Here is a 14,579-nt window from a genome sequence, read left to right on the forward strand (position 1 = left end):
TTGAAAACTACTGATATAGAGCATAACAGTGGCTTCCACGGCACTGGGAAAGGAGGACTAACAGGATGAGAGACTCAATCACAAGTGTAGAAGCCAGGGGGCTAAAGGAGACTTCCCCCATGAAGCCTCCAGGGCCCTCTAGACTCTAGTCCATAGTCCCTTGAATCAGTGATTTCAAGGAACCTTAAGCCTAGTACCAACTCCACTCCTCCCATGGGGCAGGAGCCTCCTCCTGCTGGTCTGACCCCTTTCATCCTGAGAGAGACACAGTCCAAGAGAGGCTACAGTGAGGTCACCTATCCCTAGGGAGGCTGCCTTCCAGAGTCCCATAGATAAGCAGCCCCCTGAAGGGCCATATTTTAGGGGAAATGATTAAACCGTAGCAGTGTCCTTACATCGCCAGGAGAACTGGCCCCCACACAGCCTCTATGCTGTGGAGCCACCAGGGCCTATACAGGGGAGTTGGGTCATCTAAGGACACTGCCAGATTACTGCAGTGCTGCTCCATATGTAACGGGACCAGGGCATGCAGCATCACAATCCAAACATAAAATTGGACAGAGAATGAATGGCTTTTCTTGGAAGGGCAGTAACTCATTGTGGAGGATACTAAATGTAGGAAGCAAAACCCAAAAACAAACCTGCAGCATTCTCTACAGACATAATCTGTGTTGGCCTTGGCATCTCTAAGGCCTGCAAATGTGCCAATCTCCACCAATTCCCTTTTCCCCCACCTCTCAGAAGCCTGAGGTCTGCTGATTATTGATTTAGGTTTTTGATTCATGGCTTAAACTCTGTAAAGGTCTACAACTTTTTTGGGAGAAATTAGTTGGCACTCTATCGGTCATTTACACCTACACGTGGTGCAGAATCTCCTCATAGAAGGATTCCTGACACTAAAAGTCAGAGGACCTGGGCACTGGGTCTTGGGGTAGAAGTTCAGAGGAGGATGGGCTGGAAGGGAACCCAGACATGCGGTCATGGATAACATGCCCCTGCTGCTTAGTTCCTAAGAACCCACTTCCCTCTTGATCAGAGGCACATTCCTGGTACCATCAGCCATATCCTTACTGAATCTTCCCAAATGCCCTAAAGGATATCTCTAGCCCAGTTTGTGGAAACATCTTCTGATTAAATGCCCAACCAATCCCCTGAAACTACAGTGATCATATCAAGAGCAACCATTGCTAACACATTAGATTACACTAGAAAGAACCAGTAGAGTTTTCCAGTTGTTTGTGAGAGGCATGGGGGGAGCAATCCCAAGAGGTATCCACGTCACTTAGGTCTAGAACTTTCTTTACAGCCTGGCCTCTCTTCGTGAATTCTCTGATGTGACATCTCTCTCCCAAGACCTTAAGACAATTTTGTTTCCCTGAAGTGAAGTCACTTATTATGAAGTCCCCTGTGGGACAAAAGGACAAAGAATGGGATGGTAGGACACGGGTGGAAAGGCTTCAAGTAGTTCTGTTTTCACTGGCAAGCTTAGATCTGTGTACAGTCAGTCAGAAGGATCCAGAGCTCTGATCCAGCCAGAACACCAGGCGGGGAGAGTAAGTATGAGAGTAGCTCACTGGGAAGGCTGGGTGTGTCGTTGTGTGGGCCATGCCAGCCATTTGCATTTGTCAGAAACAGTGGAGAGAACTGGGTTCCAACTCCAGCGAGTTCTGAGCAGCAGACAGGAGCTGCTACCTCTGAACCACTGAGGAGATATTTGTCCAGAGTTCTCCTTGATAATGGTCGACTGAATAAAATGGAACCACAGTGCTCAGGCCCCGATAGGGACACTGACCAAGTCCCAGAAAACATGGTTTTGTGAGGCTGTATGCCCCCTCAGCTCTTGCCTCCTCTGCTATCACAGACTCCTCTCATGACAAGAAAGGTCACTTACTTGTCACAGCACCATGGTTGCCTAGCACAGCATCTAGCCCACAGCATGAGCTTGATAAATGGTGAATTAAATGCAGTATCAGAGATCACCTGACCTCAGCAAAGGATGTGAAAAATTAAGACGCTTCAATGGAAATAGACTCCTCCATCTTCTTAGTATATAGGTTGGGGTCTTTCATAAAATCAGACCAAGGAGGAGTGGAAGTGCATACAGGGATAGAAAAAAGAACAGGAGTGGGGTTTTTTGGATGGCTATAACCTGTCTATAACCAGTAAAAGGTGCCCCTAAACAGAGAGTAGGGTTAGAGGAGCCTTGATGGGCCCACTAGGTCCACCCGCTAGGTCCTAGGCAGCATCCCGACTGAGGAAAGGAAGCCCTCATCTGTTAATGACCCTAGTCCTGCACTGCTTTGCAGTCCCTTTTACCAGGTTCACTGCAGAGGAGATCCGTCAAGATGAAGCTCAATCCCCAACAGACTAATGAAAAGAGGGCAACAGACATGAGAAGAGCCAAAACACAGACAGTGTATATTAATCACAGGCAATAGAAACATGCCGGCTTTAACATCTGTTTGCTTTTATCTGGAAATTAAAATGCATCTCTGTTGCCCAGACCCTTTTTCCTGAGCATTCCAAAACAAATGGGACACATACACATACACACACACACACACACGTGGTAAGGGTACTTTTCCCCAGCAGAAAGAGCTATCTGAGAAAGGAGCCCATAGATTGTGTCTATTTGCAGGAGCAGAGAATGAACCATGGGTCTCAGCTAGAGTCCATGCCCTGTGAAAAAGGGAGGGGAAGGATTCATTAGGGCCTCAGTGACAAGGGGCTCCACTTGGGCCTGTGGGTCACAGATAGGAATATAATGTGCACAACCCTGCAGAACACCAGACCATCCATCCTGGGCAATGTGGAGCCCACCCATGAGCTCCTCTCTTGGCTGCAAAGGAACTGCTGATGTGCAGGATTCAGAAGAGGCCATGCACATCTTCACTTGTAAACTTCAAGTGGTGGAAATAAGGCAAAAGTTTTTTGGAAATTAGGAAGTTAGACTTGATAACCCAGGGCTGATCACTCAAAAGGCAAGGAAAGAGAGACTAAGGAGAAAGCTGACTCAGAGTTACGGACAGGGAAAGTTGGAGAACAGTGACAGAACAGGAACACCCTCATCTGGGAAGCCAGAGCATTTCTCTGGACTGAAAGGCTCTATCCAAGTTTCAGCAACCTAGGGGGAAGGCTGGCTGTGTGACCACAGAGGCAGTCAAACCAATGCCTCTGAAGTCAGACCTGTTCGAGGATTTCATTCTTAATTGAACTAGTCACAATGGAGCAATCCACCTGAGTGCTTCCAGCCTGACCTTGGTGGCTTCCAAAAAAAGTTGTTGATGCCCTGAGCTGGACAGCTTGGAAGGAAATTGAATAAAACCAGCCAGTAAATTTAGAAAAGAAACTGCATGTAGAATTTGGTTGTTTTCAAAGAAATCTGTAGGTATTAGAGTTGGTTGTGTTATGTTGTTGGCATGAACACTGTCAGTAAGGTAAGACTGAGAATGACTTGGTGGGGCATTCTTTGGAAAATTAGTTAATGTGTTAAATATGAGTTATCAGAGATAAGTAGACTAAGGACAGCCAATTATGTGTGGCATATGTGTATACACACACACACACACACACACACACACACACACACACACACACACAATGCACAAATAAGTAAGAGAATAAAGATGTCAATGGTCCTAAGACATTTTCAATTCCTTAGAAGCACAGGTTTGGATGTTATACTTTTTCTTATCATCCTCATTTACTTTTAGCTCTCAAAGCACTGGGAACAGTGCCTGGCACATAGTAGGAGTTTGGTAAGCACTGGGAAATGGGAAGTCCAGCTTGTCACTACTTGGTAAACACTCGGTACTCACTATACCCCAAATTAAATGAGCCATAGAGAATCAGGCTGGCCACATCCCCCTCTAGACCATCACAATCTAGCTAAGAAGAAGCCTTTAAGAATTCAGAGATTCAGAGCAATGTCCAGCCAGCTGCAGGCATTGGGTCTGGCTTTTGCCAGGATGCTGTACATAGTGGGATTGTATCACTTAGGATGATGCACATAGTGGGTCTATTTCACTTAGGATGCTGCACACAGTGGGTCTGTATCACTTAGACCTCATCTGCATAACACCTAACAAGCTATTTCTAGAGGGAACAGGGCTGGGGGCTCCCCTCGTATTGCTTCTGCCATTTCCTAAACACTTGGTGCAATGCTGTTGGGTTTTGCCAACTTCGGGCACAATTCTGGAACTCAATGGAACCATTCTGGGCTGTGTCAGTCTAAAAGGTCTAGTGATTTCTTCTCTCAGCCTTTCCCATCACCCATATCTGGAGATGCCACCTCCGGGGTGGGCCAGTGTGTATCTGGCGCATGTCAGACTTCTGAGCTCATCTAGCTGCCTCAAAAAATGAATTCTTTTAGTCTAGAAAATGTACTTATTTGCTAAATATACTACTGTGTATGATGTGATACAATGCAAACTTTGGACTATCTTGTTAGGAGGACTTAAGCGTTTATAGAATGTTGAATTTAATTTCAGGAGAGCGCATTGTCATCTTGCTCAATGAATCAGGTTGCCCAATCGCAGATGATCAGAGAAAATGCCCCTTCCCCTCCCCACACCTCTCAGCCCTGCCCTAATTGAGCTGTCCTGTCCACTCCAGGCTGATGCAGAGTGAAGGGCACTGAGGATTTCTATGTATATAAAGATATAGGAAGAAAATAAGAGCCACCACAGGAATCTGTTGGGCTTCTTCCCATGACTGTGATTTTACCCATGTTTGAGTCACAAACTTTGAATTTCTAACAGTTAAGATTCTTGCAGTTTCCAAGTAATTTGTTAAATGCCTATTCGACACAGACAGATATTTATTTTCAGCCTTGACTTGTAAATGCCTACAAACTGATTCATGCTGGTGGTCGTTACGACACTTTCTGTGAATTGGTCAATAAATATGATTTTAGAATTTCACAGTAAAGGTGACCTCTGAGAGTTTTTATCCTTCAGACTATTTGATGAGACGCTGAGAATGGCGCAGCCAGGTCAACATTCTCTGGGGCTCTGTCTGAAATCCTTGCATGGGGAAGAGAGGGGTGTGGGACATGAGGGGTGGTGACATGAGCTGGCCCCATTCAGGCCTCCGTCAGGGCAAACTGTTACACCAGAACACAACTCAGCAGCATTGCTACTGGAGACCAACACAAAGACAATCCTCATGTACTTACTGAGTGCCTACAAAGTGCTGGAGCCCAGTGTGTGTGGTCTTCATTAATCCTTGAAGCAGGCAGTTCTCACTAGTAACATGAAGAAGGGCAGATTCAGAGGAGCTACAGGCATTGCCAGAGGGCAGGTGGGACTCAACACAGATCTGTTTCCTAGCCCATTCCTTCTTGCTCCTCCATGCTGACCTTGCCTCATACCCAGGTGCCGCCTTGGCCCATAAGCCCACTGAGGACGGGCTCCTCTCCCCACCCAGAGCTGCTGGAGAGCCAGAGAACTTCTCCAGGTTCTGTGAGTTATAGTTACAGCTGCCTTCCCTCCTGTTTCATATTGACCTGACCCAGGGGTTAAGCCTACCCTTTGGTCTCAGAGAGGAGGAGGAAAAATTCAAGAAAAGTTTTCTTATAAGTGTTGGGGTCGTGAGGATGAGCCACGCTGCACATGACACAGTTACCTTCACATATCACAATAGGCAGTGGCTACCCTCCTCCAGCCCTGTGCCACCTGCCTACCTGCCCACCCCACCCTTCCCTTTCCTCCTCGTCTCCTCCCCATTCATCCTTCTTGGAATTAAGAGAGGATTTCCACATCTTTTCCTCTTTGAAAAGCAGCTTCCTGCCAAAATCCATGCCCATCCTTCTGCCCCGAACAGTTCACAACCACCTTCTCCCAAATACAGATCATTCACATCCTAAGAGGAGTTCTTCTGCCTGATGTTAAGACAGCATGTTTACTGCACTGAGTGATATTATTGTATTACATCTCAGCCTAAAAAGGCTTTGCCTGTCTGTCCTTTGTCTGTCTGTCCACACACCCCACCCCTGAGGCCCCATCCTTGGGCTTCCCTGGAGCCTAATATAGCAGCTCACTACCAGAGCCCTTACTTCCCCCACTCCCTTATTCCCAAAGCAATATGGCCCATGTTCTTGCATCTGAGAGATTCTTCATCTGCCTTCTGTGTCTACTCCCTCTCGTCTCTTTCAAAAGCATCTCCTCATCCCTCAGCACCACAGCCACCTGCTTCCTGGCTTCCCTCCTCAGACCCTGTGCCTGCTGAAGCTCCACTGGCAGGTGGCCTCCCACACCAACAGGCTACAGACTTCTGGGAACCTACCCTTTCTACACCAGCCGCTGGAGCTTTAGGGCTCCCTGTCCTCGGAGCAAATGAGCTCCATTCTGTAAATTGAAAAAGTCTGGGTTTATCAGGCCTGAGTACAGGGCTTCATAGTGCATTAACCTGATAGAGGGCCCATGGCAAAAACTTACACACACGTACAAAAACCAGCTTCTAAATTACCATACTATGGACAAAAGTCTCAGGTAAAGGTTTCATCTCACTCATGCCTGTGTTCATATTCTAATGCAGAGCCAGGGATAGAAAAGGCTCAGAGAGAATTAAGTAAAACAAATTGAATTAAACTCAAGTCCAAGGTCCTCAGTGATTGGTTTTCATCCTCACATCCCCCAGTCGGCCAACATGAGTCCCATGTCTCGGTGTTTCCAAACACACGGTGAGCATTCCCATCTCCATGCTGTTGCTCCTGCAGCTCCTGTTCCCAGGAGCTCCATCCCTCCTCCCATATCTGAGACCATGGAAATCTAGAGGAAGCTCCCACTCCCAAGGTCCAGAGTTATCTGTCAGTGATGCCATCCTTGACTTCCCCAGTGGACTGTGATCCTACCATCCTCTGCACCCCCAGAGCACGTTCTTGCCGTATTATGAAGTGCCCTGAGTGGAGGGTGAGGGGAACATGTCACAGGACATGTCGTTCAAAGCCAAATTCAAATGCCTGCAGACGTATGGCAGGTAGAATGTGCATAACTACCTAGATGAGGCCTGCAGTGAAAAAGAAAATCGCATGCCAAGTCCAGAGGGAAAACTGCCCCTCTGCTCCAACCATGTCAATGCAAGAATGAACGCCCATTATTGCCAGATTTTCTGATTTTCTCTTGCAAGAGAGTTCTTAACAAGTCCTAATATATATCATATATAAACATGCAAGCACATATAGTATACAGTAAAATAGCATATATTCTGTAATTATAACTACATATTGTATAATTATGTATATATTTATATATGCACAACTAAATCACAAAATTATAATCGTCTATTATATACCATTAATTATATGTTATATACTATTAATACACTGATACCAATATCAGTACTACATATAGTTCTCAAACCGATTTGACTATGGAACCTTTTCCCTTATAAGGTTTCTTCACCTGAGATAAGGACCTGAGACTGAGGCACAGAATTCTTCCTTTTGTTAGTGTCTCATTGGGGAAACCATTCTGAACCAAGCAATTAATTTCATCCTAGACACGACCTCTCTGCAGAGACTTCCAAACATGCATAGGGACTTCACCAAGACACTCTGTGCACACGAAGCATCACAGCACTGGCTCCCAGTATCACTACCTTCTGACCTCACCCAGGGCCCTCAGCCCAGTTCTTTTCCCTATACAATGAAAAGGTTGTATAGCCTTCTGTAAACTGACCTTGACTTCCATTTCTCAAAGCCACAATGTCAAACCACTTTACCTGTTCTACCCTTCACCTTATCTATCTTTACCCTTCTAATTACCAGAAACATTTAAAGTCATTTATTAATTGCTCAATCATGTCATGAGTGCCTACTGTTTTCTTGGGACTCAGATAAATACCACACACACATGCACACATATGCATATACATACCTTCGCCCTCCTGTTTTCAAGAAACTTAGTAAAACCACCTACTAGTCATGGCATTGCTGCTATGTGGCAATCTCACTGAGCTTTCCTTCCCTTTTTTATAAAATGGTGATAATGGTACCTCTCTTAAAGAAGGTTATGACGATTAAGTCAGATAATGTCTGTGAAGTATCTGCCACAAAGTCTAGTCCTTTAGGCATTCACTAAATAATTACTTTCTCAGCTATGACCTTTACTTTTCAGACGTCCCCTAGCAACAGATAGTGTGGGTCACACCCTCATTCATTCAGTCCTTCCTCAGGCACTCACTCGTTAATTCATCCAATGGTTCTGGGGTCTAGCCTGGACAACATTCTTCATGGGTGACCTCCTCTTTATCTCTTCAGTGTAGGCACTTGCAGAAAGAGGGGGAAGGGAAAGAACAAAGAGAGGTACAAAGATTTGGCGAGCGTTTACTTTGGACCACACACTTCCCTGGTATTTTCTAATGCAATTCTTCCAGTGATCTTATGTGGCAAGCACCTTCATCCACATTTTATAAATGAAGGAGCTGAGTTCCAGAGAGATTAGGTCTCCTGTCAAGGTCACCCTCAGGTAAGTGGCAGAGCACAGCTTTCTCCACAGATGTGGTATTCTGAATACCATGCTAGTGCTGCTGAACCTAGGTTCTGCCCACATCTATGGAATACCCAGCCTTGAAGAGTGAAATGTTGCCTCTGAAAAGGCAGAGTGTGCAGGTGCCAGAGCCCAGTGACAAATGTGGTTTTCCTTTTTAGCACCTTGGGCTACAACCTGTCCCAAAGCACACACCAGATAGGAACTGAGAAGTCCTGGTTAGACAACCACAGTTCCAAAAATAAAATGAGTGTTAAAAAAAAAAAAAAAAAAAAAAACATAAGCCAGAGAGAGTCTAAAAACCAGCAGAAGAACAAACTATTTAGAAATACACACTTAGAGAAATGGACAAATGGGTCTCTTCTCCCAGAGCAGTAACACCAAAAAGCCATCCCCATGGTCTCGGTTGACTTCTATGTCCTGGAATCTATGACAATCCTGGAGACAAGGAGAAACTGGGGAGTCTTCATTTATTCATGTATTCGTTGTCTAAAGATGTTCCAAAATGCCTTATTCAGTGCTTCCTGTGTTCCATACACTGTGCTAAGCACTGGGGACACCAGCAGTGCCAGCTTCCCACCCTCACTGAATGTACAGTCTAGTGAAGGACAGGAGTGGTTATTAAATAACCCCATAAATAAGTGTACAACTGCACTTATTATGAGCACTGCAAAGGAAGCCCCTCTGGAGCTATGAACATCTATCATAGGCTGAACTGCCATTATCAGGAAGGTCAAAGTTCCCTAAAGAAGAAATAATTAAGCTGAGAGAAGAGAAAGGGGAAGCGTACCAGTCAAGCTTCATAGCTGCAGAGGATAAAGTCACCTTTAGCTAGTTGAAAGCAGCAAGTATTTAGAAACAGACTCAATGGGAAGACTAGAGAATTTAAGTCTCCAGAAATACCTCCCGGCAGTGCCTCCTCCAACAGAAATGAACCGTGACAAGAGTACAGACACAGGCTACAGATCTGGAAGGATCCCCACCTTGCTTTGCTTTCTCCATTTCATCCCCTACAACTTTCACTCCAAAACTCTTCCTGCAATTCCACCCTGAAACACGGCATCTCAGCCAGGATCTCACCTGATGGAGAATCAGTGAGTGGGTACAGTAGGCACAGGGATATTTCCAAGTGAGCTCAGATTTTGTCAGTCAAATTTGTGCTATTCCCCTGCTCACAATCCACCAAAAAAGCACCATGACCTCAAGGTAAAGTGATACCTATGGCATGGCTCATGATACTGGTGATGAACTGACCACAGCCTACATATACTATTTCCTGTGTGGAATTCTGCCTTCCAGAGCTTGTCCACATGGTCATCATATTTCACTAGGCATGGGGTAAGGCTGCAGAAAGTAAGAAGCAATCCCAAAGAGCAAGCTGCTTTCTGAAAAATGTAGCTACTTTTCTGCACTGCTGGTGATGGACAGCCACAAGTCTTCTTGGACACATTCAAAAAATTGAAAAATGACATTGTGTATGTTCCTTGTTAATAAATGATAAAATCACTTCTCACTTTATAAAAATAAGTCAACTCTGTCACTTGGCAAGAGAACACTTTGATTAAAAAGGCCCTCTGGTGCAATCTGTCTCTCAACAATAGCTGGAAGGTTACCATAAAAGCCTGGTTCTAACAGATTTTGACCAAAACACAACTCGAAGCATGCTTCTTCCACCATAAGGTGTCTCTGATTTAGACTATGTTTGACAGAGGGGCGGTGGCAGGACAGCCTGCTCACTGCCAGGAAACTCAGACAATGCTTTTCATAGATTGGCAACTGTGTGTATGTCCAGCACACCTGCACCAGCTTCCTTACCACATTTTCAACTTGTTCATATAAGGAAAGATAAAATATGATGTCTAGGCTCAAGGATAAAGGTGGTATCAATGAGTTGTTGTCAATGAGTTGTATTGGAGAATATCCACTTCTGAAAATTAATTTAAAGTAACAGTTTCAAAACTGTGTGCTGGGAACTTGGAAAGATGGCACAGTAGGAGGACCCTGAGCTTACCCTATCCCACATTTACAATTAGATATCACTCACATCCATATAAATAAATCAGACAGCAACCCAAAGACTGGCAGAACTCCACAACTAAACGTAGAGAAAAGCTTCATCTGAGAGGTTAGGAAGGGCATAAATGTGATCAAGAGATGCCCACAGGAGGGAGGGATTTGTGGGCACAACGAGGGGAAAGCACCAAAGAGCTCACATGAAGACACATTCCCAGAACATCTGGCTTTGAAAACCAGAAGGGCTGAATCCCCTGACTTTGTGTAACAGTGAACTTGGAGCCTGGACCTTTAAAAGTCAGCTGATTCAGCACTGGGCAAGATAGCTGGTCTCCACCCTTGAAGAAGAGACAACATAGAAGAGACAGTTCGCACAACACCTAGGGCAAATGGGAAGAAGATCTGTTTATTCTGATTTCAGAGCAGGATGAGGGAACAAAGGAGCTGGCAGGCACCATTTTCCTCCCCCACCCCCAACATAAACACAGGGCCACCTTTGGGAGGCAGCACTGCACAGACACTTGCTACCTAACTTGCTAGCAGTGCACCCCACCTATGTATTCTCCTGAGGACTCACCCACTCCAAGCCTGTTGGCCTTGGCAGTGGGCTCACTGCAAATTTTGCTAATAAAGAGTGTGTGCCCTGCCCAGGCACTGCACAGAGCACCCTCCCCACCCCCCACCCCTGGAGCCACGTCCCCTGCAGCTGCCACTGCCCACTGCATCCCCAGCCACTGCTACCCCTGCTTCTCCCTGGCAACCACTGTGCTTTGAGGATCTGGCCTTGTGCTAGAGTCTTAGTGCATATTCTGCTAACAGCACCATCCCACTCCCAAGCTCTACTGCAATCATGCCCCTTCAGAGACAGCCTGCATGGATCTCACTAACACCACAGAGAGCAAGCATAGCCCACAACAGGCAGAGTCAGTGCAGACATCTAGACTGAAAGGAAAAGTGACTCAGACACAAAAATAGGATGCAAACAACACACACAGGAGACCCCCCTGAAGTGCCAGGTTCCAGCAAACAGGAGATACCGCACTGGAAGGCACAGGACCTCTTCTTTGTAAAGCAACTACCTTCAAGAGCAGAATACATACCTGCTTTCCTCATACACAGAAACAGACACAAAGAAACAGATGAGATGAGGTGATAGAGGAGTATGTCCCAAATGAAAGAACAGGACAAAACCACAGCAGGAGATCTAAGCAAAACAGAAATAAGTAATAAGCCTGATGGAGAATTTAAAGTAATGATCATAAAGATACTCACTGGACTCCAGAAAAGGGTGGAGGACATCAGTGACACCCATGACAAAGAGATAAAACATAACATCAAAGATGAAGAACTCCATAAATGAAAAGTAAAAATACAGCAGATGGAATAAATATAGGCTACAAGAAGCAGAAAAATGTACCAGTAACCTGGAAAACAGAGTAATGGAAAGTAATCAAGCTGACAGGTAAGAGACAAATACTGCATAATGAGAACAGACTTAAAGAACTCAGCGACAACATCAAACATAGTAACAGTCACATTATAGGGATCCCAGGAGAGGAGAGAGAAAAGGGGGCCTAAAATGTATCTGAAGAAATAATAGCTGAAAACTTCCCAAATCTGGGGAGGGAAAAAGAAATCCAGATTCAGGAGGCACAGAGATCCCCCCCCCAACAAATTCAACCCAAGGAGGTGCACACCAAGACACAAAGAAATCCATGTATATCACTAAACAAACTCAGCAAACCATGAAAAAGAGCAAAAGAAGGACCAGAGAACAACTACAAAAACCACCACCAAACAAGTAACAAAATGGGAATACATACCCATTAGTAAGTAGTTGGAACATAAATGGACGAAATGCTCCAACTGGGAGACATAGGGTGACAGAGTGGATTAATCACACACAACACACACACACACACACACACACACACACACACACACACACACACCCATGCATATGCTGCCTATGAGAGATTTATTACAGACCTAAAGACACCTGCAGATTGAAAATGAGGGGATGAAAAACATTTATCATGCAATTGGAGATCAAAAGAAAGCTGGAGTGAGGAAGATGGCGGCATAGGAGGATGCTGGGCTCACCGCGTCCTGCTGACCACTTAGATTCCACCCACATCTGCCTAAATAACTCAGAAAACTGCCAGAAGTCTAGCAGAGCGGACTCTCCAGAGCCAAGCGTAAACGAGAGGCCCACAGAAGAGGGTAGGAAGGGCGGAGAGGCGGTGCGTGCTCCATGAACTGGTGGGAGGGAGCTAGGGCAGTGGAGGGGCAGCCCACCTGGCAAGGCAGAGCCCCCGAGTCTGGCTTGCAAAAGCGGAGGGGCCAGGCAGAGTGTATTCTGACAGCCAGCGGGACTTAACATCTGGAATGTTATAAGTCAACAGCTCTGCTCCGAGAGCAGGAGGGCTGGAGGAAAATGGGAGGGAGAGTTGTTGAGCCCCGGAGGACAGGGCTAAGCTTGGCGGGGAACAAAGGCGCTCGCCAGTGCCATCTCCCTCACCCACCCCCAGCCAAAATCCCAAAGGGAACCAGTTCCCATCATGGAACTTGCTTGCACCGCACAAACACCCAACGCTGTTCTTCTGTGGATCCATCCCTCCGACGGGTCTGCCTCCCTCCTGGCACCACAGGGCCCCTCCCAAAGTGGACCACTGAAGGCAAAACAAGCTGAGTCTGCCCCTCCTGCCCCTGTGCACCTTGTGGATCCACCCCGGCTAATATGTCAGATCCCATCAAAGCAGCACCACAAGCCTGGCAGTGTGCAAGTAGCCCAGACAGGGGCCACACCACTCCACAGTGAGTCCTGCCTCCAGAAGAGGGGAAGATAAGGTACACACCAGTCTGACTGTGGCCCCAGCAGTGGGCTGGGGGCAGACATCAGGTCTGACTGCGGCCCTGCCCACCAATGCAAGTTACTCCAGACAGCACAGGGGAAGAGCCCTGCAGTTCCGCGCCACTCCAGGGACTATCCAAAATGACAAAATGGAAGAATTCTCCTCAAAAGAAACTCCAGAAAGTAGCGACAGCTAACGAAGTGATCAAAAACGATTTAAGCAATGTAACAGAAAATGAATTTAAAATAACAGTCATAAAATTAATCACTGTGCTTGAAAAAAGTATAGAGGACAGGAGAGAATCTATTACTACAGAGATCAAGGGACTAAGAAACAGTCAGGAGGAGCTAAAAATGCTATAAATGAGCTGCAAAATAAAAGGGAGGGGACCACAGCTCAGATTGAAGAGGCAGAGGAGACACTAGGTGAATTAGAAGATAAAACTATGGAAAAAGAGGAAGCTGAGAAAAGAGAGATAAAAAAAATCCAGGAGTATAAGGGGAGAATTAGAGAACTAAGTGACACAATTAAACGCAATAATATATGCATAACTGGTATTCCAGAAGAGGAAGAGAGAGGGAAAGGTGCTGAAGGTGTACTTGAAGAAATCATAGCTGAGAACTTCCCTGATCTGGGGAAGGAAAAAGGCATTGAAATCCAAGAGGCACAGAGAACTCCCTTCAGACGTAACTTGAATCGATCTTCTGCACGACATATCATAGTGAAACTGGCAAAATACAAGCATAAAGAGAAAATTCTGAAAGCAGCTAGGGATAAACATGCTCTAACATATAAAGGGAGACCGATAAGAATAGTGATGGATCTATCTACTGAAACTTGGCAGGCCATAAAGGAATGGCAGGAAATCTTTAATGTGATGAACAGAAAAAATATGCAGCCGAGAATCCTTTATCCAGCAAGTCTGTCAGATAGAACAGAAAGAGAGATAAAGGTCTTCCCAAACAAACAAAAACTGAAGGAATTCGTCACCACTAAACGAGCCCTACAAGAGATCCTAAGGGGTATCCTGTGAGACAAAGTACCAGAGACATCACTACAAGCATGAAGCCTACAGACATCACAATGACTCTAAACCCATATCTTTCTATAATAACACTGAACGTAAATGGACTAAATGCTCCAACCAAAAGACATAGGGTATCAGAATGGATAAAAATACAAGACCCATCTATTTGCTGTCTGCAAGAGACTCATTTTAGAC

This window comes from Puma concolor, chromosome C2 (assembly GCF_028749965.1).
Source record: "Puma concolor isolate L17-30 chromosome C2, mPumCon1.1.hap2, whole genome shotgun sequence".
NCBI lineage: Eukaryota > Metazoa > Chordata > Mammalia > Carnivora > Felidae > Puma > Puma concolor.